The following is a 25,844-nucleotide window of genomic DNA, read 5'->3' on the forward strand; positions in this document are numbered from 1 at the left end:
AACCTCAAAAATGTAATTGAGCAGTGCGGCTGCATTTCAGCTAAGAAACTGAGCTATGAAATCTGACTCCTCTTGGAATCTCGAGTCCTCAGCTGACAGTTACTTGGCCTCTGTGTGCCTCAGTTTCCTTATCTGTAAAATAGTGATTAAAATTAAGTAAGCGTTCATTACAGCACACGCAGCTGCCAAGTTTAGCTATATGCCGCGTGGTTTTCAAGCAGAGGTGGGGGACAGTTTTGCCCCCTGAACGTTTGGCAGTGTCATCCTTGGTCATCACAACTGGGGAGCGGGGGGGGTGCTACTGTCATCCAGTGGGTAGAGGCCAGAGGTGCTGCTACAGACCCTACAATACAAGGACAGCCCCTGCCATCAAGAATTGCCCCCTCCTTTCCCCTGGCTGGCAGTGCAGAGGCCCCACGATGCCTGGAGTTACTGTAAAAGACGTGAACCAGCGGGAGTTCGTCAGAGCCCTGGCAGCCTTCCTCAGCAAGTCCGGGAAGCTTGAAAGGCCCTGAATGGGTGGACACTGTCAAGCTGGCCAAACACAAAGAGCTCACGCCCTGTGATCCTACACGCGAGCTGCTCCCACAGCACTGCACCTGTACCTCCGGCGTGGCGCTGGGACAGCTCCAGGACCGAGATCTCTGGGGGGGACGGCAGAGAAAGTGTCCTGCCCAGCCATTTCAGCACAGGCTCCAAAAGCGGGGCCCGCCGGGTCCTCTGAGCCCCAGAGGGGCTGAAGGTGGTGGGAAAGGACCAAGATGGGGGCTGCAAACTCACATGTTCGGGACAGAGAGATCTGGACAGAATCGCTGGACAGGTGGCGGCTGCCAACAAGAAGCATTACAACAAATGATGCTGGGTTAATAAGCTGCCTTATTCATTAAGAAAAAAAAAAAAAAGAATCATCTGGCCCGAAATGTCAGTTGTGCCGGAGTTGAGAAAACCCTGCCACATACACATCTATGCGGGCCGGGGGGGGGGGCGGGGGGGGGGGGGGGAGGGGGGAGGAACATTGTCTCTTTTACAAAATGGAATCATTGAAATTTTAGCCACTCTGAGAGATAACAACGCCTCTCATTGTTACTTTAATTTGCAATTCCCTATTCATAATTCTGAGCCTCTTTTCAGACATGTATTGGCTAGTCTGATTTGCACTTAAACGAGAATTGTCTACTTGTATCCTTTACCCATTTTCTATTGGTTGGTTTCTATTGACCTTTACTGTCAATTTTGAAGAACTCTTATTTCTTACAGACATAGATAACCTTTTGTCCTCTGCATTAAATACTTCCACCCCTTCCCAAATCAAATGAGATAATACAGGCCAAAAATTCAGTGCAGAGCTCACACTGGGCATCTTCTGATGTACGGAGATTGATTGACAAAGCAAGCTCCCCCTTGTGAGGGACCAACAGGAGGTCTGCACACAGCATCTCCATAGTGATGGAGGGACCGTGCCAACAGCAGAAAGTTCCCGAAGTCAGGAGCAGAGCACGGAGAGGAGCCCTCCGCTCCTGCATGACTGTTCTTAGCTGGGTCCCAGGTGCGGACACCCACCCTCCCCTGCCGCTCACCCAGGGCAGTGAGGGATACGGTTACGCTCCTCCTTCCCTGGGAACACGTGGACACAGTCAACATGTGGGGCCACTGAGGATCTGCAGCCCGACTGTGGGCTCCAGAGCCTGGGCTCCCAGTCTCCACACTGTGCCCACCCCCTCCGCTCAGACCCCAAGGAAGGGGTTTTCGCATCAGAAGCTGTCTACATGGAGTGTGGCTGGCAGACGGGAGGGTATCAGATGCCTCCCCCCGCCAGAGAGCACCCCTTCTGAGTGCGCCTTGCAGAGGTACAGACGGGACAGCCAGGTGCGGGGAGGGGGTCCTGTGCTTTGCCTGGCTGGGGAGCTGGCAGCTCACGAGATGAAACTGGAACAAATGAACAGCAAGCAGACACCTTAAGGAACTAAGAAGCCCAACCTATGGCCCCAATCAAAGCGGAGGTAAATTTTGAAGAGTTTGAGAAATATGTCATGTGTGTTACCAGAAGGAATCTCAGAACCTGGGATCCAGCCCTTAGCTGCAGAGGAGAGAGGTACCGGTTACCCAGGATTCCCGTGATACTAGCTGGTACGATCCCCACAGCCCTTCGGCACTCGTCCTATTGGCCCCATTTCTTGATTGAAGGAATAGGTCTGGAGAAGGTGAAAGCAATGCCCTGGGGTCAGATCAAATTCCAGGGAAGACGCCCAGGTTTGGTGTCCCTTTTGGAGCTGAGCCTCTGAAGTTCATCTCCTGGCGCTTTTCTTGGGTTCTGATGATGGACACAGGGGACCATATTAGGTTCCATTGATCGGATTGGTTTGTGATCTCCTTTGAAAATAGAAAAGGAGGCCCTGAGGAATGAGACCCTGGTCCGTGAGGGAGGAGAGGGAAGGTCCAGGGAAGCCTGTTGGATGAGTCTCTGGGAAGGTGGACTGCAGGGTCCACCATGGGTCACGGGGTGGGACACAAGGACGCTGGAGTCTTCAAAGAAAAATGTCACAACCTGGCCATCTAAGGGCCAAAGGCTGGCTGCCCCAGTGCCCGTGGAGCTCTGCCCCTACTCACTGAACCTCTCAGCCTGCCTGCCAGCCCTCAATCTGCGGGATCTTAGTCCCCCAGCCAGGGATTGAACCTGTGCCCCTGCAGTGGAAGCATGGACTCCTAACCACTGGACCGCCAGGGAATTCCTCCGGCCCTGCCTCGGAAGGCCTAGCCTGGCAAGCGCCTTAGGGCTGGGCTGCGGGGCCTGGCACGGCACCGTATCAGATGCCTCTCCCAAGACCAGCTCCCCACCCAGTGTCCTGCTGTGTGGGTACCACCTGACCCCGGAGGAAGGCTGCCCCGGCCTTGCACAGTGCCCTGGGCTCTTGCAGGGCCTGGAAGGCTGCCTGGCCCCTCGCCCAGAACATGGTATTTTCCCTCCCCCCAGCAGCCTGACTTACGCAGACTCCTCTGCATCCGGTCACAAGCACAGGCCTCGGGCCCTGGGCAGCCAAGGACCATCTGGTCAACCCAGGCCAGACTCTGTGCTCTAATAATAAATGTTGGACAAAAGAGGAAGGAAAGAAACAAGAAAGGGAGGGGAGAGGAAAGGAGGGATGGAGGGAACTCATGTGTCCGTGGTCTTCAAAATAAGCATCTTTTTTCCTCCATTTTCTAGAGCCGTGATTCTCGGAATGCGGTCCCCAGATCAGCTGCCTCAGAACTTGGAGGAGAGCAGATTCCTGGGGCCCACCCTAGCCTCCCCGAGTCAGAAGCTCTGGGGTGGGTCCGTTCTCTGTGTTAACAAGCCCTCTGGGGGATTCTCAGTCCTGTTCTAATTTGCAAACCACTGCCCCAGAACTGTCTTGAGGAAGTGATCTTACTGAGCTGTCCTCTTTTTAGCTATTTCAGCCCTGGGGGCTCTTCCGGCCTTGTGGAAGCAGCCTCAACCTTTGCAGACCGTCACCCCAGCAGTGCGCCTGTGTGACCCACCAAGAGGGGTGCGTGGAAGGCAGCCCGGGAGCGGGGGGTGGGTCTCCAGCAGGAAGCAGCATCTCCGTGTCCCTCACGTCCATTAGTTTATTTGAACCTCCCGACAATCTGTGAGGTAGGCGGGCCAATACCAGCACCTCAGTTTTATAGCCAGGAAAAGAGAGGCTTAGAGAGGAGAAGGGCTGTTCTCCCTGGAGAAATTCCCAACTCCAGGGGGGCAAGATCTATGCCTGATAAACAGTTAAATAACCGGGCAGAGAGACTTGCTGCACCTGGGTGGTGGGTCCGGGCTCCCGCAGCCCCACCTCCCCCCGCAGCAGGTGAGGGGTGCCTAACCAGGACATCCTGGCGGGGGGAGCGGGGAGCAGTGAGGAACCTGGGGGGTCTTGGGCCTCCTCCTACAGTGCTGGTGGGCAGCATTTTCCCCTGGACCCCAACGAAGCCCACCAGCACCTCTGACCCACATAAAGTCCTTTATGTTAAAAATTCCTCCGGACACAGCAGTCCCACTTCTGGGTATATACACAAAAGAATTCAGAGCAGGGACTCCAAGAGATATTTGCATACCCATGTTCATAGCAGCATTAGTCACAATAGCCGAAAGGTGGAGACAACCCAAAGTTCCATCAATGGATGAATGAATAAACAAAATGGGGTCCGTGCATGCAATGGAATATTATTGAGCTATAAAAAGGAATGATGTTTCAATACATGGTACAACATGGATGAACAGTGAAGACATTAGGCTAAGTGAAATAAGCCAGACACACAAGGACAAATACCGTATGATTCCACTTATATGGAATAGAGTCGTCAGCGTCATAGAGACAGAAAGTAGCACGGTGGTTGCCAGAGGCTGGTGGGAGGGGTATTGGGGAGTTTCTGTTTAATGGGTACAGAGTTTCGGTTTTGCAAGATGAGAAATCTCTGGAGATGGATGGTGGTGATGGTGCCCAACAATGTGAACGTACTTAAGGCCACTGAACTGTACACTTAAAAGTGGTAAATTTCATGTCATGTATATTTAACCACAATAAAAATTGCTATCCGTTAATGAGTCCCACTGCCCCCACCCCCCAAATCCTCTGGAGGTTGGAACCAATTTCCAGGAAACAGCAGCACACAGATCATTCTGCAAATCTCCTACACAGCCATACAACCTCCCTGACACCACAGTGACAAGGGTAAGAAAGCCCTGGACATTGGGTTCAAGTTCCTGGGCTCCCATGTTCCGGCGCTGTGACCTGATCTCAAACTCGCAGTCTCCTCTTTCATGAAAGGGACCAATACTATCTCGGTGGTCTTGTGACGGCTCAGAAGGAAGCGATCTGAAAGCTTCTAGCACATAATCAGTGCTCCATCAATGGTAGTTAATTGATGGTGTTTCCTCAGCCTGGAATGTTCTCCCCCTTCTCTGCAGGGTAAGCTCCTGTTCATCCTTCAAAGCCCAGCCAGTTCAAATCCCACTGCTTCTATGAAGCCTGGGGTAGCCCAAAGGATCATTCACCAAAACAGCTCTTCCTCCCTGTCTGACATCTGATATCAGGCACAGCCATGCAACTCGGAGGAGCCAGAAGGTGCTTTGCGGTGACTTCTCTCCCTCTGCTCTGGCCACCTGGTTCCTGGGAGCAAAGCCCCAGCAACTCACAGTGGACAGGTCACGTGAGTAAGAAACAAGACTTTGTCACTTAAGCTTCTGAGATTTGGGAGTTGCCTGTTTCCTCAGTGTAACCCAGCTCAGGGCCACTCAAAGCGTGGTTTCGCATCCACAGCCTTGGCATCCCCTGGGCGCTGGTTAGAGATGCAAATTCTTGGGCCCCACCCTCGACCTACTGAACCAAATTCTGTGTAAAGCACTAAGCATGGCTTCTCTCCCATAAAGGTGTTCAGTGGTTGTTATTCCCCCCACCCCCACCCCCCTGAGACTTCCACAGAAGACTCTGCTAGTGGCCTACTCAAAGCCGTGCTCCCCTTCTCCCTACCTGAGAATTCAGGTTTTTGAGGGGATGACAATGTGCGCAGGTGAGAACATTCAGTTTCCCAGACTCCCTTGCAGCTAAGGGTGTTTACGTGACCTGGTTCTTTTCTGGCCCAGAGGAAGTCAGAGCAGGGCTTCAGGGAGAGCTCGTCAAAGGCCACAGGCCCAGGTGGCAGGTGCCTCTGGCTTTGGGCCTTGTCCTTCCCCTTCCTTCCTGCCTGTTACTTGGATGTGGTGGAAGATTGTTACCCAGTGGCTCCGAGGGATCACACCTCCCTGTATTCACACTCTTGGGCAATCCCCACCCACATTGAATGTGGGCTGGCCTGAGCCTGACTCTGACCAATAGCATGTGGCTGCAGTGACTTCTGCTCTCAACCTGCGGCCTGCCTACAGGAGATCTCCCCACAGGAGATCACATTCCTGTCAAAGGGAGGGACATCCATCCAACCCATTGTCCAAACCTGAAACCCGGGACTCACCTCACCTCTTCCTCTTAATCTGCAGCCAGTTGGTCACCAAGCCTGTCCTCTCACGTGGCTCAGGTCCATCCCAGGCTTCATCCGCGGGGCAGCTACCTACTGACCTCCTGCCTCTATCCCCGCCTGCCTGCTGTCAAGCCTGCACATAGACGGGTTGTTGTCACATTGATTTCTTTTTTTTTTAAATTAATTAATTAATTTTTGACTGTGTTGGGTCTTCGTTGCTACGTGCGGGCTTTCTCTAGTTGCAGCGAGCAGGGGCTACTCTTTGTTGCGGTGCGCAGGCTTCTCATTGCGGTCGCTTCTCTTGTTGCAGAGCACGGGCTCTAGGCACACGGGTTTCAGTAGTTGCAGCATGCAGGCTCAGTAGTTGTGGCTCGCAGGCTTAGCTACTCCGTGGCACGTGGAACCCCCCCCAGACTAGGGAACGAACTCGTGTCCCCTGCATTGGCAGGTGGATTCCCAACCACTGCGCCACCAGGGAAGTCCCAGATTGATCTTTCTAAATGTGGACCTGAAGATCATTCCCCAATGCTTTTAGAGTAAGTCCCAAGGCCCTGGCATGGCCTACACATCCACATGTACTACGGTGGCTGCCTCGCTCTCCAGTCCCATCTCTGTCCACTCCCCTCTCTAAACGTCATGGGCCCTGGACATACCATGCTGCTCCCTGTTTCTGATACCAACTTCGCCTATCAGTACCTCCATGTCTTTGCCCCAGGAATGACAAACATCATCCTTCATGTTGACTCAGTGTCTTGGTCTGCTCAGGCTGCTATAACAGAATACCACAGACTGGGTAGTTTGAACAACAGAAATTTATTTTCACAGTTCTGGAGGCTGGAAGTCCAAGATCAAGGTGCCTACAAGGTAGGTTTCATCCTGAGGCTTCTTTTCTTGGCTTGCAGGCAGCTGCTATCTTGCTATGTGCTCACATGATGTGTGAGGACAGGGAGAGAGGGAATGAGCTCTCTGGCATCTCTTCCTATAAGGACACTAATCCTATAAGATCAGGACCCCACCCTTAAGACTGCATTGAATCATAATTGTTCCGTAGGGGCCTAATCTCTAAATACAGCCACCCTGGAGGTTAGGGCTTCAACATATGAATTTGGGAGGGAAACAAATATTCAATCCATAACATTCAATTAGGAGTAGCTGCCTAGAGAACTGTATTGAGAAGAATTCTGAGGTCCTTTCCAGGTGCTGTGATAAAGAGAGCTATGCTTGATTAGTCATGTCTGCCTGCGGCTTAGAAAGGAGGGATTGTGGTGGCTCATGTACTGTTTATTTTCTTTCTCTGTTTTATGTGTTTATCTTTTCTACGCTCTCTCTTGGCTCAAGCACAATGCCTGACACATTCTAGGCTCTCAACACATTTTCGATGAATGGGTCAACGAGTGAGTAGTTGTCTCAAAGCGCATTTCACATCCATGATCTCATTGAAGTTTCACAGCCAACTGTGAGGTAGGTCGGAATGATCAAAGATGCTTGGGAATCTCCTTGAAAGTGTTCACCCTCCTCTCTCTTACCCCACACTGGAGATGCTACATCTCTACTGGAGATGCTACATTTTTCCTAGAGGCTACATGGATGCCTGGACCAGGGTCTGTCCAGATCACAAGGTGGCTTTTGCTGCCAAGGTGGCTCCTGGAGCTGCTGAGGCCTTTGCCCTTCCTGCTGTCCCACCACCCCTGCACCTCTACTTATCCCAGCACTGCCAACCCCATCCTCTGGCTGACGTCACTATGAATGAGAGGCAAATACATTCTGTGGCCTCCAAGCCCGGTAGAGCAAGGGAGGGATTGATTTGTCTTCTGATAGGAGACAAGGGGCATGTGTTAGCATGTTAGCAATGTTAGTCACATTGCTGTGACACAGGAAGTCGAGAGCAGGTAAGGGTGTATGTGATGGGGAGAGGGTGCCACGGTTAAAGGGGAAATGGATTCAAGTCTCCAGTATACCTGTTAGAACGCAGCTCATGTAATTGTGAGCGTGTGTCAGTGTGTGTGTGTTGGTGGGCTGCCTCTCCCCTGCCTGTCACCCCTGTTCCCAGGCTCAGCTGTGCTGTCCCTGCCATGTGCCACGTGCTTGAGCCCCTTGAGGGCTGCAGATGGACACACTGCCCTGGCCCTGCTCCTGCTCTGTCCGCTGTGGCCTCTCCCCACTGAGCATTAGTTCTCAGCTAGCACCGTGCTTAGCCCTGTGAAACGTGCTCCAGCCCATGAGGAGCTCGTGGCCTGCGTCAGCAGCAGGACCACCCTGGGCCACGTGTTGGGAAGACCAGAGGCCGTGCCCCATCTCATTGGCTGGGGAAGGCAGGTGAGCCGGCGCAGGGCGGGGTGGGCGTGTTTAGGCCAGTGCATCCCCCTGTTTGCCTGCAGTCGAAGCGGGGGGCACGGGGCTGAGGAGAGGAGACCATATCAGGAGGGATTGCTGGAGCCACACCAGACAGCGAAGAGCTAGCACCAGTGCCTGCTCTCTGGGCCTCACAGCCTCGAGAACAAAGCCAGGACTTCCTGCAGCTGGTTCACTCTGGGTTCTGTCTCCTCACCGTGGCCACTGTCTCATGTAGTTACTGCTGGGAGAGAAGGAAGCCGAGCCCAGCTCTTCTTAGAGCCCAAGGGGGGCCCAGGACCCAGCTCTCAACCAGGACCTGGCCTCCAGTGAGTTTCCCAAGGCTGGATAAAGACTGTGATCATTTCCCAGGCCCCTCACAGGCCTTCCCAGGAGACCCACCCAGAGGGCACTGGCCTTTCCACTTCCTCAGCATCTTCCTGGAGGTCCCACGAGTCCAGCCAAGAAGGCAGTTGAGTCCCTGGGGGTGGAGTCACAGGGAGAAGGTGAGGCCTCTGTGCTCTGGGGGAGCGACCTCCCTGCTAAGTGCTTGGCGCCCTCAGAAGCGCTTTGAGAAGGTCTCTGTTCGAAGCCCGCCTGTGGACAAACCCGAGTCTCATGACAAGAATCCTGGGTGGCTCACTCTCTACGAGGCTCCTGACTCCCCAGCAAAGTTGTCTGATGTTTATTGCATCGTAAAAATGGAGTCTTTTCACAGCCATTTTCTGCGCATTTTGTGTCTTCTACTGTGGACCCCCAGAAGGGGGCCAGGGCTGTGTACCCTCGGCCCCTGCTTCCCTTACTAAGAGAGCCCCACTTTCAACCAGGCTGCAGTACACCCAGCCTCTGATTAGTCTAAGCCAAGAGTAACCCCACTCCCTTTGCTCTTGACCCTGGCCGACAATGACAAGTAAGTGGCTTCTGGGAAGATCCATGTTTTCCATAGACGGAGGAGGGCTGTCCTCGTCCTTCCCTTCCTGCTGCGCACGGTCCTGCCAGGGTGCAGAGCTGAGGCAGATGTTCTGCTGCCACTGGGAAGACCAGGGAACCCCTGAGAAGTGGCCAGAGGGCCACTTCCGGCTGATGTGGCAGAGTCTGTTGTCGTGACCAAGCAGGACCCTATTGGGCCTTCCTGGGACAGACCCCTCCCCCATATCCTCTACTGTAGCTCCTCTCTGAAGTTCCTAGATAATAGTATCTGAGGCACATTTTCAGAGTTGCTTTACAGATGCTAAAACCCCAATCAAATGGAAGAAATTAACTAATTGATGACCATGAGCACGTAGGCCCGGACCTACTGGTGCCTAAGGTTTGATAATGTTAACCCCTGTGACACCACCCTGTTACCTCACCATCAACCAATCAGAGAGTTGTGCACGAGCTGATCACAGACCCTGGGAGGCCCCCCCCTCACCTGGCCTTTACAAATGCTTTGCTGAAACCCTTCAGGGAGTTTAGGGTTTTTGAGCATGAGCCACCCATTCTCCTTGCTTGACACCTTACAATAAACGCTACACTTTCCTTCACCACAACCTGGTGTCAGTAGATTGACTTTACTACATGAGGGCGAGTGGACCCAAGTTTGGTTCAGTAACACTGTGACCAATTTCAATTCTGCATTGTATTTTAAATTTCATCTATTGTCATCAGTCTTACATTTTACAAAGAGGACCATGCCTTTCACTGTTTTCCTAATTTTAAGAAAATCTGAACAGTCTTCCTATGTAAGTTGAGTAAATGAGAATGAGATCAATGAGGTCAAGGGAAGTTCACTGTCACCTGGACCAGTGGATAAGATCAAAGGCCTATTCAAATAGAATTTGCAACTATATGTGAACAAACTCAGTTTTCTACAACAAACATCCTGGTAAATGTTACTGGAACAGACATATTCTGGTCTCAAGGTTTTTTTTGTTTTTTAATTTTAATTAATTAATTTGCCTGGTCGGGTCTTAGTTGCAGCACATGGGAGCTTTTGTTGCGGAGCGTGGGCTCTCAACCTGTGGCCCGAGTGGGCTCAGTAGTTGCAGCACATGGGCATAGCTGCCCCGCGGCATGTGGGATCTTAGTTCCCCTACCAGGGATTGAACCTGCGTCCCCTGCGTTGGAAGGCGGATTCTTAACCACTGGACCACCAGGGAAGTCCCTGGTCTCAAGGTTTTGTAAGTCAATGACTCTTAGAACTATGATAGCAAACTTTCACTATTTCAGGAAAACTCTTTGTCCTTTTTATTAAGAAGTGAATAGGCAGAAACTGAATTTTATGATGAAACTATACCAAAAAAGTATAGTTTTAACTTACATTGTATGGTAATAGGTATTTAAATATTTTCTTTTTCTTTCTTTTTTTTTTTTGTGGTACGCAGGCCTCTCACTGTTGTGGCTTCTCCTGTTGTGGAGCACAGGCTCTGGACGCGCAGGCTCAGTGGCCATGGCTCACGGGCCTAGCTGCTCCGCAGCATGTGGGATCCTCCCGGACCGGTGCACGAACCCATGTCCCCTGCATTGGCAGGCGGACTCTCAACCACTGTGCCACCAGGGAAGCCCGCCCCCCTCACCATTTCTTGATTACAGGAAATAGGCTTCATTCAGCCTCCATACCCTCCCTGAGTTTCTTGAGCAGGTTCAAATAGTTGCTAATTAGGGAAGGGAGGGGATGCAGAGACAGGGGAGGAACAATAGTGCAGTCTTGGGGCAACGTCCTGGTTCCCCATCAAGGGATACAGACAACAATATCTTTGAGCTGTTTTGCAGATACTGAACCTCACCAGGTGGGAGAAGTTAAAGGTTAATGATATTACGCTGCCCACAAGCACTAGACACCAGACCAGTTGGAACCATAAGGTTGATGATGCTGACTCCCACTTACCTCACCACCAACCAATCAAAAGAATGGGGCCCTAGCCCTCTGTGGCCCCCTTTGCCTGGCAAAGCAATAAAACTATTCTTTTCTACTTCACCCAAAACTCTGTCTCCAAGATTTAATTCGGTGTCGGGATACAGAGGCCGGATTCGGCTCCACTATGTGAGTGAGAGGAGGAGACATAGAATCTTTGTGCACAGCGCTAATGACTATCCCAGCTGCTATGAGGGGCTTCATTATTTGCCCGTGGAAACCAATGCAGTTCACCTAGCCTTCTTTGACTCATCTCTTTAGGAGTTCTCTCACCTATCAGCCTAGTGACTCTACAAAGAAAGAATATGAAATTAGTTTGGCACGACTTATTCCTAGTAAATTTACACTGGCTTATGGGACTTCCCTGGTGGTCCAGTAGTTAAGATGCCGTGCTTCCAATGCAGGGGGTGCAGGTTCAAACCCCGGTTGGGGAACAAAGATCCCACATGGTGCGTGGCCAAAAAAAAAAAGAAGAAAAGCTCACACTGGCTCCAAGGACCAGTATTTTCTCTACCTTTTTTTTTTAAACTTAAAAAATATTCCAATTTTGGGGCTTCCCTGGTGGCGCAGTGGTTGAGAGTCCACCTGCCAATGCAGGGGACACGGGTTCGTGCCCCGGTCCGGGAGGATCCCGCGTGCCGCGGAGCGGCTAGGCCCGTGAGCCATGGCCGCTGAGCCTGCGCGTCCGGAGCCTGTGCTCTGCAACGGGAGAGGCCACAACAGTGAGAGGCCCGCGTACCGCAAAAAAAAAAAAAAAAAATTTAAAAAAAAATTCCAATTTAAATTCTTTTTTTTTTGGATGATATAAATTATTTAGTCCTGCTTAATTTTCATCTTTATCCTGAATATGTTGTTTTGAAGATCACAGATCTAGGATTGGTAATGCCTGGTGATGACACGAGACCACTAATGAATGAGCATAATGCTCTTAAAAAAAGCTAATGCACAATGTCACCAGGATAAGGACATAGACGGCTCCTGAATTTCCCTGCTCTCATGGACACGCCGAATATACAGCTACACATGGAGCAATTCCCTGTAACGAAAATCCAGAAACTGTCAACTCGTCTTCCAAAGTGTACATTTTGCATTCCCCCCAGCGATGAATGAGAACTTCTGCTGCTCCACATCCTCACCAGCATTTGGCATTGTCTTGTTCTGTATTTTGGCCATTCTAATAGGTGAGTAGTGGTGGTATTTAAATTCTTTTTGTTTCCAATCTACATTCTAAGTCAGCCATCCCCAGCTTTTCTGGCACCAGGGACTGGTTGCGTGGAAGACAATATTTCCACGGATGGGGTGGTGGAAGTAGGTTCAGGCAGTAATGCGAGCGACGGGGAGCCACGGGGAGCGGCAGATGAAGCTTCGCTCGCTCTCCCGCCACTCACCTCCTGCTATGCAGCCCGGTTCGGAACAGGCTGCAGACCCTGTTCTAAGTGATGACAATCTAATGTGTAGCTAATTGTTCTGGCATTCTCTCAGGGATAAATGAAACTTACAAATCTATGGTTTCTTAAGTCATGCATAATCAATTGCCGAAAAAGTAATTGCATGATATTCATTGTTACAGTGTTGTAAAGGCCTTTTTTTATATAGTCAAGGCAATTACAAAGTCTGGAATGAATGATCAAAAGTATTATGGATACTCGAAGCTCTCTGTGTGTGTGTAACCAAAGATGGTTGAAACCAACCGAGGCTTAACCTCAAATGCAACAGAAGACTTGGGTTCTCTAAGAAGACATGGGGTGTCCTGGCATTGACAGGCCCGGTTGGGACACCCCATCTGAAGATAAGTAGAATGTACCGTGAATGCACCTCCCGGGGAAGCCCTTCCTGGTACTTGCTTAAGATTCCCAGTGAGCTAAGAGCAGCCCAGTGTCCAGGAATCCACAAGACTCTGATGTAACCTTTGACCCAAGCATTTAAATGAGACAACCAGGGGTCCCAGGACTGTCTGTGAAGAGAGAGGCAACTAGCACCACCATGTGATGAAACCAGAGAGTGAAATCAGAGAATGGAGAGGCCTGAAGAGGAGATGACACCAAAGGGTCATCCCCTCAGCTCCTCTGGGATGGAGTTAGCTCAAGGGGGGGCACACACAAGGTCCCCTGAGTGACCACGAGTGATATCCAAGGGGGCAAGCACAGACTCTTTAACTGGCCTGAACTCAGCTATCCTTCCCTCAACCCTTCCTCCTGGACTCTCAGCAGTCCTCTTCGGAACGTAGGAGTTTAACGTGAGCAGCCGCCTGTGGCTGAGAGGGCAGGGCAAGCCTTACCTGGAAGTGGGATTTGGACTGCACGTTTATTATTATTATTATTATCTTTGGCTGCATCGGGGCTTTAGTTGTGGCACGTGGGCCCTTCTTTGTGGAGCACGGGCGTCTCTCTCGTTGTGGCGTGCAGGTTTTTTTTTTTATTCTCTCTCTAGTTGTGGCACGCAGTCTCCAGAGTGCGTGGGCTCTGTAGTGGCACGCACGGGCTTAGTTGCCCCGCGGCATGTGGGATCTTAGTTCCCCGACCAGGGATCAAATTGGCGTCCCCTGCACTGTAAGGTGGATTCTTTACCACCGGACCAGCAGGGAAGTCCCTGGACTGCACATTGATGAAAAGATGGAGCGGGTGGGGAACGAGGATTGGCAGGTCAGTGTGGAACCTGATTCATCAGGAGAGGGAAGTTCCTGGAAGGGGAGTTAGGCCAGAAAGTTGAGTTGGGGACCAAGGCAGAGGTCTTGAATGTCGTCGGGCTGAAGCTTTCAGATGTTTCACCAGGAAGCCGTGGAATGCTTCTGATGTGGGACTCGACATGCACAGGCCTGTGAGAAGCCAAGACAAATCTGACAGTGAGCTGTGGAACAGACTGGGCAAGAGGGACTGGAGACAGGAAGGTCTGACCTAGGCTACGGTCATAGTCAAAACCCAAAGTGAGATGTGCATGGGCCAAACTGAAAAAGGAAAGGAAAAGACAGAGATTCTGGTGACCAAGCCAATGAACTTGGGAGTGAAAAATACAGAGAAGTTGACAATTTAAAAATACCCTCTGTTCAAAACCTGTATTATGCTCGTTTATAGACAGCTGTGTCCTAGGAAAGAGAGAGGGCCCTAACTGAATTGGTGGCATATTCCTATTTCCAACTCTTTTATGTGGGTCACACTCTCCCAGGAAAATGGAGAGTTCCTTTCAAAAGAAGTAACTCCCCCCCACCCGTGCACATGTATTATTTTTTCCTGCCAAAAGAATCCCGGCTATCTTCTTGGTTCTGGGTATCTTATTTATAATTATCTCAAAGGCCTTCTAGCTCTTTATCCACTTCCTGCGGGAGCCAGAGTGGGAAGTGGAGCAGGGAGACAAACTTCTCCCTTGATCTCATTGAATCACCAGAGTCCCAGCAGGAGAGAGATGGCAACAAAGTTACAGCCTCGTTCCCAGAGAGAACATAATAAATGCACGATGTGTAGAGACTTTTACAGAGATGTGGACAAGATGAAAGGAAACCAACCAAGATGGTAGAGCACCTCCGGGATAGTAACGTGGAGAGCCGTCAGCACGGCCAGCTTGAAGGGACTGGGAGAGGAAGTGGTTACGAGAACACAGAGGCCTGTAGCTGAAGGATGGGGTCGCTGGAAAGCTGCTGTGGCCTTCAGTGTAGGAACCAGACACACAGCTGCCAGCCCAACCCCACTGGCAAGGCGCTAGAACAATCAGCGCCCTGCAGGCTCTTTCCTCCTGCCCTCCTATTTCCTGCTGGTGTCTACTATGGGCTGAAGTCAGCCAGAACCCAGAAGGGGAGGGAGCTCCAGGAACAGTTCACACAGGTCGGCGCCTGGGGACAGAGCAAGGTGGAGGAGAAAGGGGTGCAGATCTGGAGGGACGAACGGAATATTCAGCAAGTTAATACTGACATACACAACAAAGCAACACACTAGAAACTGGCTTATCTTTTACGGAGCACAAACTATGGACCCAGCTTGAGGAAATGATGGAAAGCCAAGGCTTTACTTGGTGAGTGAAGGGGTCTTTCTCTTTGGAAGCTGGTCTGCAGGGAGAGGAGATGAGCTGAGGCCCCAAGAAGCAGGCACCCAAGAGCACGTGGAGACAGGACGAGATGAGGAACACTGCAAATCCCTTTTCAGGGTCCTGGTTTCAGTTTTCTGAGAGGACTGGTGGCCTGTTTTCATGAAAGTCCCTTAATTCCATAGAAAAAATTCCCCTTTTACAAAGAACAGCTTGAGGATGTTTCTGTGTGTTACAACCAAAGAACTTGAGGTCCGCTTCATCTGAAACAAAGGAACCTTGAGCACACGACTTCATTTAATCCACGTAACGGCCCTGATGGGAGGTAGGTCCCCTTATCTCCATTCTATTTTATTTTATTTTTATTATTACTACTTTTTTGGCCACGCGGCTTGCGGGATCTTAGTTCCCAGACCAGGGACTGAACCCGGGCCCCGGCAGTGAAAGCACGGAGTCCTAACCACTGGACCGCCAGGGAAGTCCTCCCTTATCCCCATTTTAAAGATGAGGCCATTCAAGGTCTGAGTCAGATCAGGCAATCTTTGTCTAGGTGTCTGGGACTCACACACTCGGGTCTGCCTCCAACGCTCTGGAATTTTCAAGGACTCCGCAAGCTGGCAAGCAGGGCCAAAAGCAATTTCCAAAACCAGAAGGGAACTCCGCCTTTGCCCAAGGCACCCCGTGGGGACGCTGGCCTCTCCTGTCAGTTTGCCAGCTAAAGCAACTGGAATGCTGCGAGGAGCCAGCAGGCACGGCCACCCAGCTCCTAAATGTTTGAAAGGGACCAACCTTGGACTTGGGAAACTGCCGCCAAGTTCTTTTTCAAGTGCTCCTGGGAAAGCAGCGTATTTGCAAATGCCGTGATTCCTCAGCTAAATACCAAGGATGGGGTTGACTGCGTGTGGGAACATCCCCGTATCCCCCAATTCCAGACCCCCCAGCCCCAGAGGTAGACCGAGCTGTTGGAGGAAGGCGGCCTGCTCGCTCAGGCCCCCAGGAGCCCGGGGTGGGGCTCTCTCAGCCCCCCCTCTCATCCCACCCCCAGGCCCACTCCCTGTCAGCTGCCCTGCCTCAGAGCCGGAAGGTGAAGTGAGGTAATGTCTCCACAGACCAGCGGTGGCCAGGAGATGAAAAGAATCTCAGAAACACTGTGTTAAATTTAAAGCAGACCCACCTGCCTTAGCCAGGCTGCAATTCCACTCAGAATAACCAGTTTGTTTTTCTTGGACATTCCAGGAACTAACTGGCCACCCCGTGTAAAACCCCAACAGGAATGTTAGGGGGGCCCCTTGCAACTCAAGCATTTGCTGCCTCGTTCTCCCTCAGGCGGGGTCGGGCCTCTCTGGGGGTCACTTGAGGGCTCTCCCTTTGCTCCCTGTGGCTCCTTTATCCCCGAGAGCCTGACTTGGTGCCCAGAGCTGTGGGGAGAGGTCGTCAAATGGGTAATAGGAGCACCTGATCCGTTCATCCACTGCTCTCTCCGTGCCCTGCTAAAGGCGTCCTTTACTGAACTGTCCAGTCCTTAACCACATCCCAGGAAGGTGTGTCGAAAGTGTTTACTGCTCCCATTTTACAGATGGTAAAGCTGAGGCTCGGGGAGGTTACCTAACTTCTCCCAGGTCACCCAGCTGGGACTGAAGCCCCCCCCCCCCCCAGCGCTGGTCCGAAGCCCAGGTTCCTCTTACTGCCCATCTGGTCATCCCACCCCTCCCCCAGCCTGGGGGGCGGTGTCCTTGTTGGTTATATTGTTGTGAAGGGAGTGCCCTGGGGACATCTGCGTGACAGCTGGTGAGAGGCGGTGCTGTCATCACAAGCCCCGCCTTCTGGTTTTGACACCCTCACTTTGGATTGGGTTGGCTTGGGGTCTTCCAGCCCCTGGGGGTTTTGCTGCTTCCGGGATCTGTTGAACCCCTGGCTCCCAGCAGGTCTAAGAGGCCCACGCGGTGAAACGAGCATGGGCAGGGCCCGGCCCCTCTCCAGCCTCAGCTTCCTCTCTGTAAAATGGTAATTGGGGATGGAGAGGGGGATGGGCACGGGGCTCAGATGTCTCGGGCCTCTGTTTGCCAGGCAAACAGATTCCTGCAGCTAGGCAGGGCCAGCAGGGGGAAAGCGGGTGCCTCTGGTGGGGTGGGGAGCCTGGAGCTGAGGCCTAGCAGGCGGACAGTGATAAGAGCCTTCTGAGGGCGGCCGGCTCAGGGGACAATGGGCTTAGTGTGGGAGGCCTGGGCTGTTGCTTTCCCTCTCTGCTCCCAAGAGAGGTTTCCATGGCACCCAGACCGGACTTGGACACAAGTGTCAATGGAGACATTGTGTGGGAGTCCTTGACTCCCAGCCCCTCTCTGGGGGGTGGGAATGGTGGGGAAAACCCGCCCTAGGCCTGCAAATGGCCCCTAGCTCCATGCGGAGGGACAGTCTCTCCCACCCAGGAAAACGGGGAAGATGCTGGGGGTTTTCCTGGGAGGGGCCTGTGTGAGGTCTCCATTGAGGCCTGCTCATCCCGGGAGGGGGGCAGCCAGGTGACACTTATCCTTCTTGTGCATTTTTACCAAACCTAAGCTAATAAATGAACTCTCGCTTCTACTGACTCATCTGTAGGAATGATAAATTTTGGTGCCAAGTTTGGCAAAACAGGAGGCATTTTACAAATTACCAAGCCATGAGGACATGCCACTCACTTTTTTTTTTTTTTTTTAAGGAAAGAAGCATTGTAGCTAGTTAACCTAGTTAAGCCTTAGTACAAGGCAGCTAATGGCAAATGCTATCATTAATGTACAAACAAAATGCTGCAACAGTGGCCTGGGGGTTCCAGGAGGGGTTTGTAGAAGAGCTGGTATAGGAGCTGGGCCTCAGCAGGTACAGTCAGTAGGAGCAAAGGTGAAGAGGTGGGAACGTTTAGGGAATCTCGGGGCATGGGAGTGAATAATGGAATATGGCCTGCCATTTCAGTCAACAAAGGATGTCACAGTCATCAGCCATTGCAGCCACCACTGGTGAGCTGGTGAGCCCTGAGGGAACTCAGGAAAGAAGAGAGTACCTGCCATGTAGCAGCCATCAGACTGCAGCCACTCCCCACTGTGAGCCCTGAGGAAACTCAGGGTGCGAAAACACAGGATACTGGCCACAGATAGCTGAGGTGCAAATCAAAAGAATGATTTAGGTGAGCCCAGATTCTTGCATCTTTCCATACATAGAAAAGCACGAAATTCCTTAACCGAGATATTTAGTTTTCTTAACAGTAATCTTTTCTTCCTACTACCTGCCCTTTGTTGCAAAACTGCTATATATCCTAGCTCCCCACCTAGTCTCCTCGGAGCAGTTCTCTCAGGGTTACTTGAGATACTGCCTCCTGGGCTTGAAGTCCTAAAAATTCCCACCAAATAAAACATAACTCTCAACTTTTAGGTTGTGCATATATTTTTTTAGTCGACAGGCACATGGTACCAGGTAATGGGAGATAAGGTTCCCACAGATCACATGACCCTGGATTGGGCTCACAATCTAGACTTTATTGGGCAGGTTGGGGAGACACTATTTAATTAAAATGGGTCTTCACAGAAATAAACCCATGCACCTGTGGTCAATTAATCTACGACAAAGGAGGCAAGACTATACAATGGAGGAAAGACAGTCTCTTCAATAAATGGTGCTGGGAAAACTGGACAGCTACATGTAAAAAAATGAAATTAGAACATTTTTAATATCATACATAAAAATAAACTCAAAATGGATTAAAGACCTAAATGTCAGACCAGATACTATAAAACTCTTAGAGGAAATCATAGGCAGAGCACACTTTGACATAAATTGCAGCAATATCTTTTTTGAGCTGTCTCCTAGCGTAATGGAAATAAAAACAAAAATAAACAAATGGGACCTAATTAAACTCAAAAGCTTTTGCACAGCAAAGGAAACCAGCAACAAAATGAAAAGACAGCCCACAGAATGGGAGAAAATATTTGCAAACGATGTGACTGACAAGAGATTAGTCTCCAAAATTTACAAACAGCTCATGCGGCTCAATATCAAAAAAACCCCAAACAACCCAATCAAAAAATGGGCAGAAGACCTAAACAGACATTTCTCCAAAGAAGACATACAGATGGCCAAGAGGCACATGAAAGGATTCTCAACATCACTAATTACTAGAGAAATACAAATTAAAACTACAATGAGGTATCACCTCACACTGGTCAGAAAGGCCATCATCAAAAAATCTACAAACAATAAGTGCTGGAGAGGATGTGGAGAAAAGGGAACCCTCTTGCACTGTTGGTGGGAATGTAAATTGGTGCAGCCACTATGGAGAACAGTATGGAGGTTCGTTAAAATCTAAAAACAGAGGGACTTCCCTGTTGGTGGGTAATACTTCACGCTCCCAATTCACGGGACCCAGGTTCTATCCCTGGTCGGGGAACTAGATCGCACATGCACGCCACAACTAAGAGTCCACGTGCGCAGCTCAGAAGTCCGCATGCCGCAATGAAGATCCTGCATGCCACAACTAAGACCCAGCTCAGCCAAAATAAATAATAAGTAAATAAATATTTAAAAAAACCAAAAACTAAAAATAGAGCTATCATATGATCCAGCAATCCCCCTCCTGGTCATGTATCGGGAGAAAACCATGGTTTGAAAGGATACGTGCAATCAAATGTTCATTGCAGCACTGTTTACAATAGCCAAGACCTAGAAGCAACCTAAATGTCCATTGACAGATGAATGGATAAAGAACACGTGGTACATATTTACAATGGAATATTACTCAGTCATTAAAAAGAATGAAATAATACCATTTGCAGCAACATGGATGGACCTGGAGATCAGCATACTAAGTGAAGTAAGTCAGACAGAGAATGACAAATATCATATGATATCGCTTATATGTGGAATCTAAAAAAATGATATAAATTAACTTATTTACAAAACAGAAACAGACTCACAAACTTAGAGAATGAACTTGTTAGCACAAATTCACATGCCTGATACACAGTGAGGCCAAACAAGCCAAAACATCGGAGTCTGGAACAGAGAAAGGTTTATTGCAGGGCCATGCAAGGAGATGGGTGGCTCATGCTCTGAAATCCCCGAGCTCCCTGAAGGGTTTTGGCAAAGCATTTATTTATTTATTTATTTTGTACTTGATATTTACTTTTATTCTGATTGTATAAGCATTGATATTCTTTTTTTTTTTTTTCAAAAAATATGGAACGCTTCACAAATTTGCGTGTCATCCTTGTGCAGGGGCCATGCTAACCTTCTCTGTATCGTTCCGATTTTAGTATATGTGCTGCCGAAGTGAGCACTGGCAAAGCATTTTTAAAAGCCAGGTTTGGGGCGGCAGGTTGCAGGGTATGTGATCAGCTCGTGCACAATTCTCTGATTGGCTGATGGTGAGGTAACAGGGTGGTGTCACAGGGGTTAACATTATCAACCTATAGGCTCCAGGAGGCCTGGGGCTCCGAGCTCATGGCCAACAAGTAGTTACATCTTCCATTTGGTAAGGGGTTTTCACATCTGTAAAACAACTCAGGAAATGTGCATCAAATACTGTTATCTATGTTCTTCAGAGAGGAGCTAAAGCAGAGGATATGGGGGAAGGCCTGTCACTGGAAGGCCCCATAAGGTCCAGCTTGGTTACAAACTTATGATTACCAGGGCGGGGAAGGGTGTGTGTGGCGGGGAGGGATAGATTGGGAGTTTGGCATTGACATGTACACACGGCTATATTTAAAATAGGGAACCAACAAGGACCTACTGTATAGCACAGGGAACTCTACTCAATACTCTGTAATAACCTAAATGGGAAAAGAGTTTGAAAAAGAATAGATATCTGTATATGTATAACTGAATCACTTTGCTGTACACCTGAAACTAACACATTTCTTTTTTATCTTTTTTGGCTACCTGGCATGCAGGATCTTAGTTTCCTGACCAGGGATTGAAACCACGTCCCCTGCAGGGGAAGCATGGAGTCTTAACCACTGGACTGACCGTCAGGGAAGTCCCCTAACACAACATTTCTAATCAACTATGCTCCAATATAAAATTTAAAAAAATTTTTTAAATGGGGCTTCTGAAAGCCCACTCTGCTAAAGAGCTCTGATCAGGAACAATGCTCTCACATAACTGCCATGAAATGGCTAATTGTGAAAGCAGTCATCAGTCCCATTTTCCCCAGTAAAATGTCCATCCCATATGAACCCGTGCCCTGCTGTACCACCTCCACAGCACTGGTGAGTGCTGTTGGGTGAAGTGTAGAGGGTGGATTTGTAACAGGGAAGAGACAAATCTGACCCCATATTGGATCTGTTTCTTATAGGTTAACATTTGCTTTTCGTTGCTTTTCTTATTATGATCATACATAATGGCCTGCCACAGAGAACCCTGCCCCTCTGCCTGAATGTTAAACTAAAGGGCCTTTGTTCAGCTCACAGGGAGGCATTCTGACCCTGCCCACGTGTGAATGGCTGCAGGAAAGAAGAAATTAACACATCCCCTCCCCCATGCAGGCCATGCGAGATGCTTTGTAAGACTGATGGCCCTTTTACTTTACTTCCTCCCCTCCCCCTCCCCCGGTTCTATAAAAGAATCTGGCATCTAGACCCCATAAGACGGTTATTTGGGGACCTTAGTCCGCCATCTTCTCGGTCTGCTGGCTTTCTGAATAAAGTCACTCTTCCTTGTCTCAACACCTCATCTGATCTATTGTCCTGTCGTGTGGCGAGCAGAGTGAGCTTGGACTCGGTAACAGATTGGGGAGGGGAGACCAAATAAGGGACGGTGGAAGTAGGGACCGTGGAAGGAAATGGAGGGTGATAGGAAAGACACAGGGGGTGCAGTGACCTTGGCAAAGGCCTATTTTACAAATGAAGAAACTAAAGCTCAGATAGGTAATACGAGATCTGGCCTTGCCTCTCTGCAAAACTTGTCTTTTTACTTTGGAGACCCTGAGTGTCAGGTGAGCAATTCTCCAGGAGGACAGATGTGCAGGAGCATGGCGGTGGGGAGCATGTATGAGAGGTGGGCGAGCTTCTTTTTCCCCCACCCCAACCCCACTGAAGAAGATACAGGGCTCAGCAGGATCAGAAGGGAAAGACCTGGGGGGCACACTTGATTCTTCTGCATCATCCTTTCTTTCCACCGGTGGCAGAGTGGTCCCCCAGGAAACAGACTCTGAGGTGGAGATTAGTGGGCAGGAAGTTTATTGTGCTGTTCCCTGGGGTTAATGCCCCTGGGATGGGGAGGTGGAGGCATGGTGGGGAGAAGCAGAAGCAAGCAATAGGAGAAACTGGGCAGCCAAGAGGTCTCAGCAAGGGCCTCAGCCCAAGCCACAAGGCGCTCTGGAGCTGGGATGGCCTTTGAGAGCTGTCCTGAGTTGGAACAAGAAGGCTGGCAGCTGGGGAAATAGCCCCCTTGGTCCTGGAGGAAGGTCTGAGGAGCACTACACACAGTCCAAGTGGGACCAATGTCTCCAGCAAATGCAACTTCCCTCTGAGTTCGAGAGGTCACATTCCTGAGACAGAGAATGTGACTGACCCAGTTTGTTTTTCGGAGCCAGGATACACAGGTCAAAGGCCACTGACCAGCCCATGGACTGGCTGTGTTTGGGTAAGCCATGCAAGCTTCTCAAAACTAGAATTCCTTTCTTTCTTTTTTTAAAAACAAGTATGTACAACAGGAACTAACACAGTATTGTGAAGCAATTATACTCCAATAAAGATCTGTTAAAAAGAAATGAGTATGTGTAAGTTTTGTAGTCAGGAAAAAAAAATACATTTACGTTGTAAAAAATGGACTTTTGGGGGGCTTCCCTGGTGGTGCAGTGGTTGAGAGTCCGCCTGCCGACGCGGGGGATGCGGGTTCGTGCCCCGGTCCGGGAAGATCCCCCATGCCGCGAAGCGGCTAGGCCCACTGAGCCTGCGCGTCCGGAGCCTGTGCTCCGCAACGGGAGAGAGGCCACAACAATGAGAGGCCCGTGTACCACAAAAAAAAAAAAAAAAAAGGACTTTTATTTGTGCATTTATACAGCTGTGTGCTGTGAGGGAGGAAGGTGAGATAACTGCACGGTCTAGGAAGGGACAAGCTGGAACAGGCCACCTATGACTGCGAACACCCAAAAGCCCTATGCTCAGTCTCAGCCAGAGAGAGGAATCCTGCAGATGCTATGTTGAGTAAGAGATGCCCAGAGAGTACATCCGGCATGATTCCATTGCTATGAAATTCAAAAGCAGGCAAAACTAATCTATGGTGACGGAAAGCAGAATGGCGCTTACCTTGGAGGGGAGGATTTGACCTGGGAGGGAACAGAGGGAGACTTCTGGGGAGACAGAAGTAGTCTGTGGTGATCTGGACGGTGTTAACCTGGGAGATCTGTCTATCTATCTATCTATCTATCTAACATCATCTATCTATGGAATAAGTCATTAGGCCATACTCTTAAGATGTGTGCTCTTTATTGCACACGTTACATTGGAACTTTTTGAAAAAACAATAAAAGAGCAATTTTCTACTCAGCCATAAAAAGAAACAAAATAGTGCCATTTGCAGAGACGTGGATGGACCTAGAGACTGTCAAACAGAGTGAAGTAAGTCAGAAAGAGAAAAACAAATATCGTATAATATCACATATGTGGAATCTAGAAAAATGGTACAGATGAACTTATTGGCAAAGCAGAAATAGAGTCACAGATGTAGAGAACAGACTTATGGCTACCAAGGGGGGAAGGGAGGGTGGGATGAACTGGGTGATTGGGATTAACTTGTATAAACTACTGTGCATAAAATGGATAACTAATGAGAACCTACTGTTTAGCACAGGGAACCCTACTCAATGATTTGTGGTGACCTAAAGGGAAAGAAAATCTAAAAAAGAGTACATATATGTATATATATAACTGATTCACTTTGCTGTACCGTAGAAACTCACATAACATTGTAAAGCAACTATACTCCAATAAAAATTTAAAAAAATAAAAATAAAATAAATAAAAAAGAGCAATTTTCTCATGAAGTTATTTGCACTGAAGTTCAGTGGGGATCTAGGCCAAAAAAGACATTGGCTCTAATGATAGAACGTTACGTTTTTCTGGAGGGCCAATGGAACCTTGAAGATACCTTCTAGGCTGTGGGATTCCATTTTCGTCAGCTCTCTAAATTCTGCCTCAGAATCTCCTGGTTCCCAGGCCACTAATATCCTGCCCCACATGATAGGGACTATTTTTAGAGATGATTCAAGAAAAACTTCCTCCGGACTCAGCACGACTCCTATCTCATGCCTGCAGAAGGGGATGCTGGCTGAGTGCAGGGCTCCTTGGGGTGGTCTGGGCCTCCTGAAAAACTGGGTGGCCCCTGGGCCCTCTGCTTACTTTTAAAGACTCTATTCCAACAACATATCAAACACGTTAAACACAACCTGCCCTATGATAGATGTATGTATATATACATATAACATAATCACATATATGTGTGTGTATATTTTTTTATTGCCAAGTATTTTTAACTGGCTTTAATAATTTTGCTTTTTAAAATAATAGGATGTGAACAAACAACACATGTTATTTCTAGGCGATCTCCACGCACTCTTGCAGAGAAAATGTTACTTTCAATTCATTTTTCAAATGTAACAAAATTATTATAAATACTAAATTTACCAATTAGTGTAGCTGACATAATGGTCCACTTTGTAGACATTTAATTAAACATGTATTCATTTTGATTATGCAGTTTTTCTTTGTATATTTTGGAGCAAATTAATTTTTTTCCCTGGAACTCAAACTTTTCCTGTGTGGATAGCGGTCAGTGGATAAACTGGGTCTGCCTGGGCTTACCTTTTGGGCCAGCTGGGTGAGCCTGGTCAGGCGCATGGAGATCAACAGCAGACCCCACAGCTGGGGTGGGAGACAGGTTGTGGGTTGTGGGCAGTGAGCATGGGATAGTCTCAGAGAAGAGTCGGCCATTTCCCAAGAGTTGGTGAAAGTCGTCTTTTCTGTCCTGTGGTGATGGGGAGAAAGTCAAACTTAGCAGATCCTCGGAATCATGGCGTTCTATTGAGTCTGACCAGAAATATGAGTCTGATGAATCATTTTATTTATTTACTTATTTATTTATTTATTTATATAACCGAGGCTTGCGGCATGCGGGGTCCTAGTTCCCTGACCAGGGATCGAACCCTCGCCCCCTGCTGTGGAAGTGCAGAGTCCCAACCACTGGACCACCAGGGAAGTCCCCTGATGAATCATTAAAATAAGTCCTCTCGCATGGTAGATCTTTATGAGCTGATGTGAAAAGATGTCCAAGGCAAGTCAAGTGGAAGAGGCAAATCTTAGCACAGTGAGTAGTAGCATCCTGCAGTGTGTGTGTGTGTGTGTGTGTGTGTGTGTGTGTGTGTGTGTGTGTACACACAAGCACAGACAAATCTGGAAGAATGCACGAAGGACTAGAAACACTGATTATATCTAGAAAGCATAATTATGGGGAACTTTCACTTTCTAAGTCACCCATATCTGTGATGTTTGAATTTTCACGATGAACATGTAAATCCGTCTCTTGATTTATGTGATAAGTCCTGAAATATGTCAGTTCATTCAAGATACTTACCTCAAAACTTCAAAATAAAGAAATC

The 25,844-nt window shown here is 49.2% G+C and overlaps 1 non-coding gene and 1 pseudogene across 1 annotated transcript; one reads left to right on the forward strand and one right to left on the reverse strand.

Annotated features, from left to right (window-relative positions):
- The first annotated feature begins 419 nt into the window (after nt 1–419).
- On the forward strand, nt 420–867 carry LOC113631971 (40S ribosomal protein S19-like; annotated as a pseudogene).
- A 19,552-nt stretch (nt 868–20,419) lies between these two features.
- LOC113632223 (U6 spliceosomal RNA) lies at nt 20,420–20,526 on the reverse strand. Its single transcript, XR_003437742.1, has one exon. It is a non-coding gene; the product is annotated as a U6 spliceosomal RNA (small nuclear RNA).
- Nucleotides 20,527–25,844: the final 5,318 nt, after the last annotated feature.

Source organism: Aethalodelphis obliquidens, unplaced genomic scaffold, assembly GCF_003676395.1.
Source record: "Aethalodelphis obliquidens isolate GAN/ISIS:26980383/991018 unplaced genomic scaffold, ASM367639v1 scaffold35, whole genome shotgun sequence".
Lineage (NCBI taxonomy): Eukaryota > Metazoa > Chordata > Mammalia > Artiodactyla > Delphinidae > Aethalodelphis > Aethalodelphis obliquidens.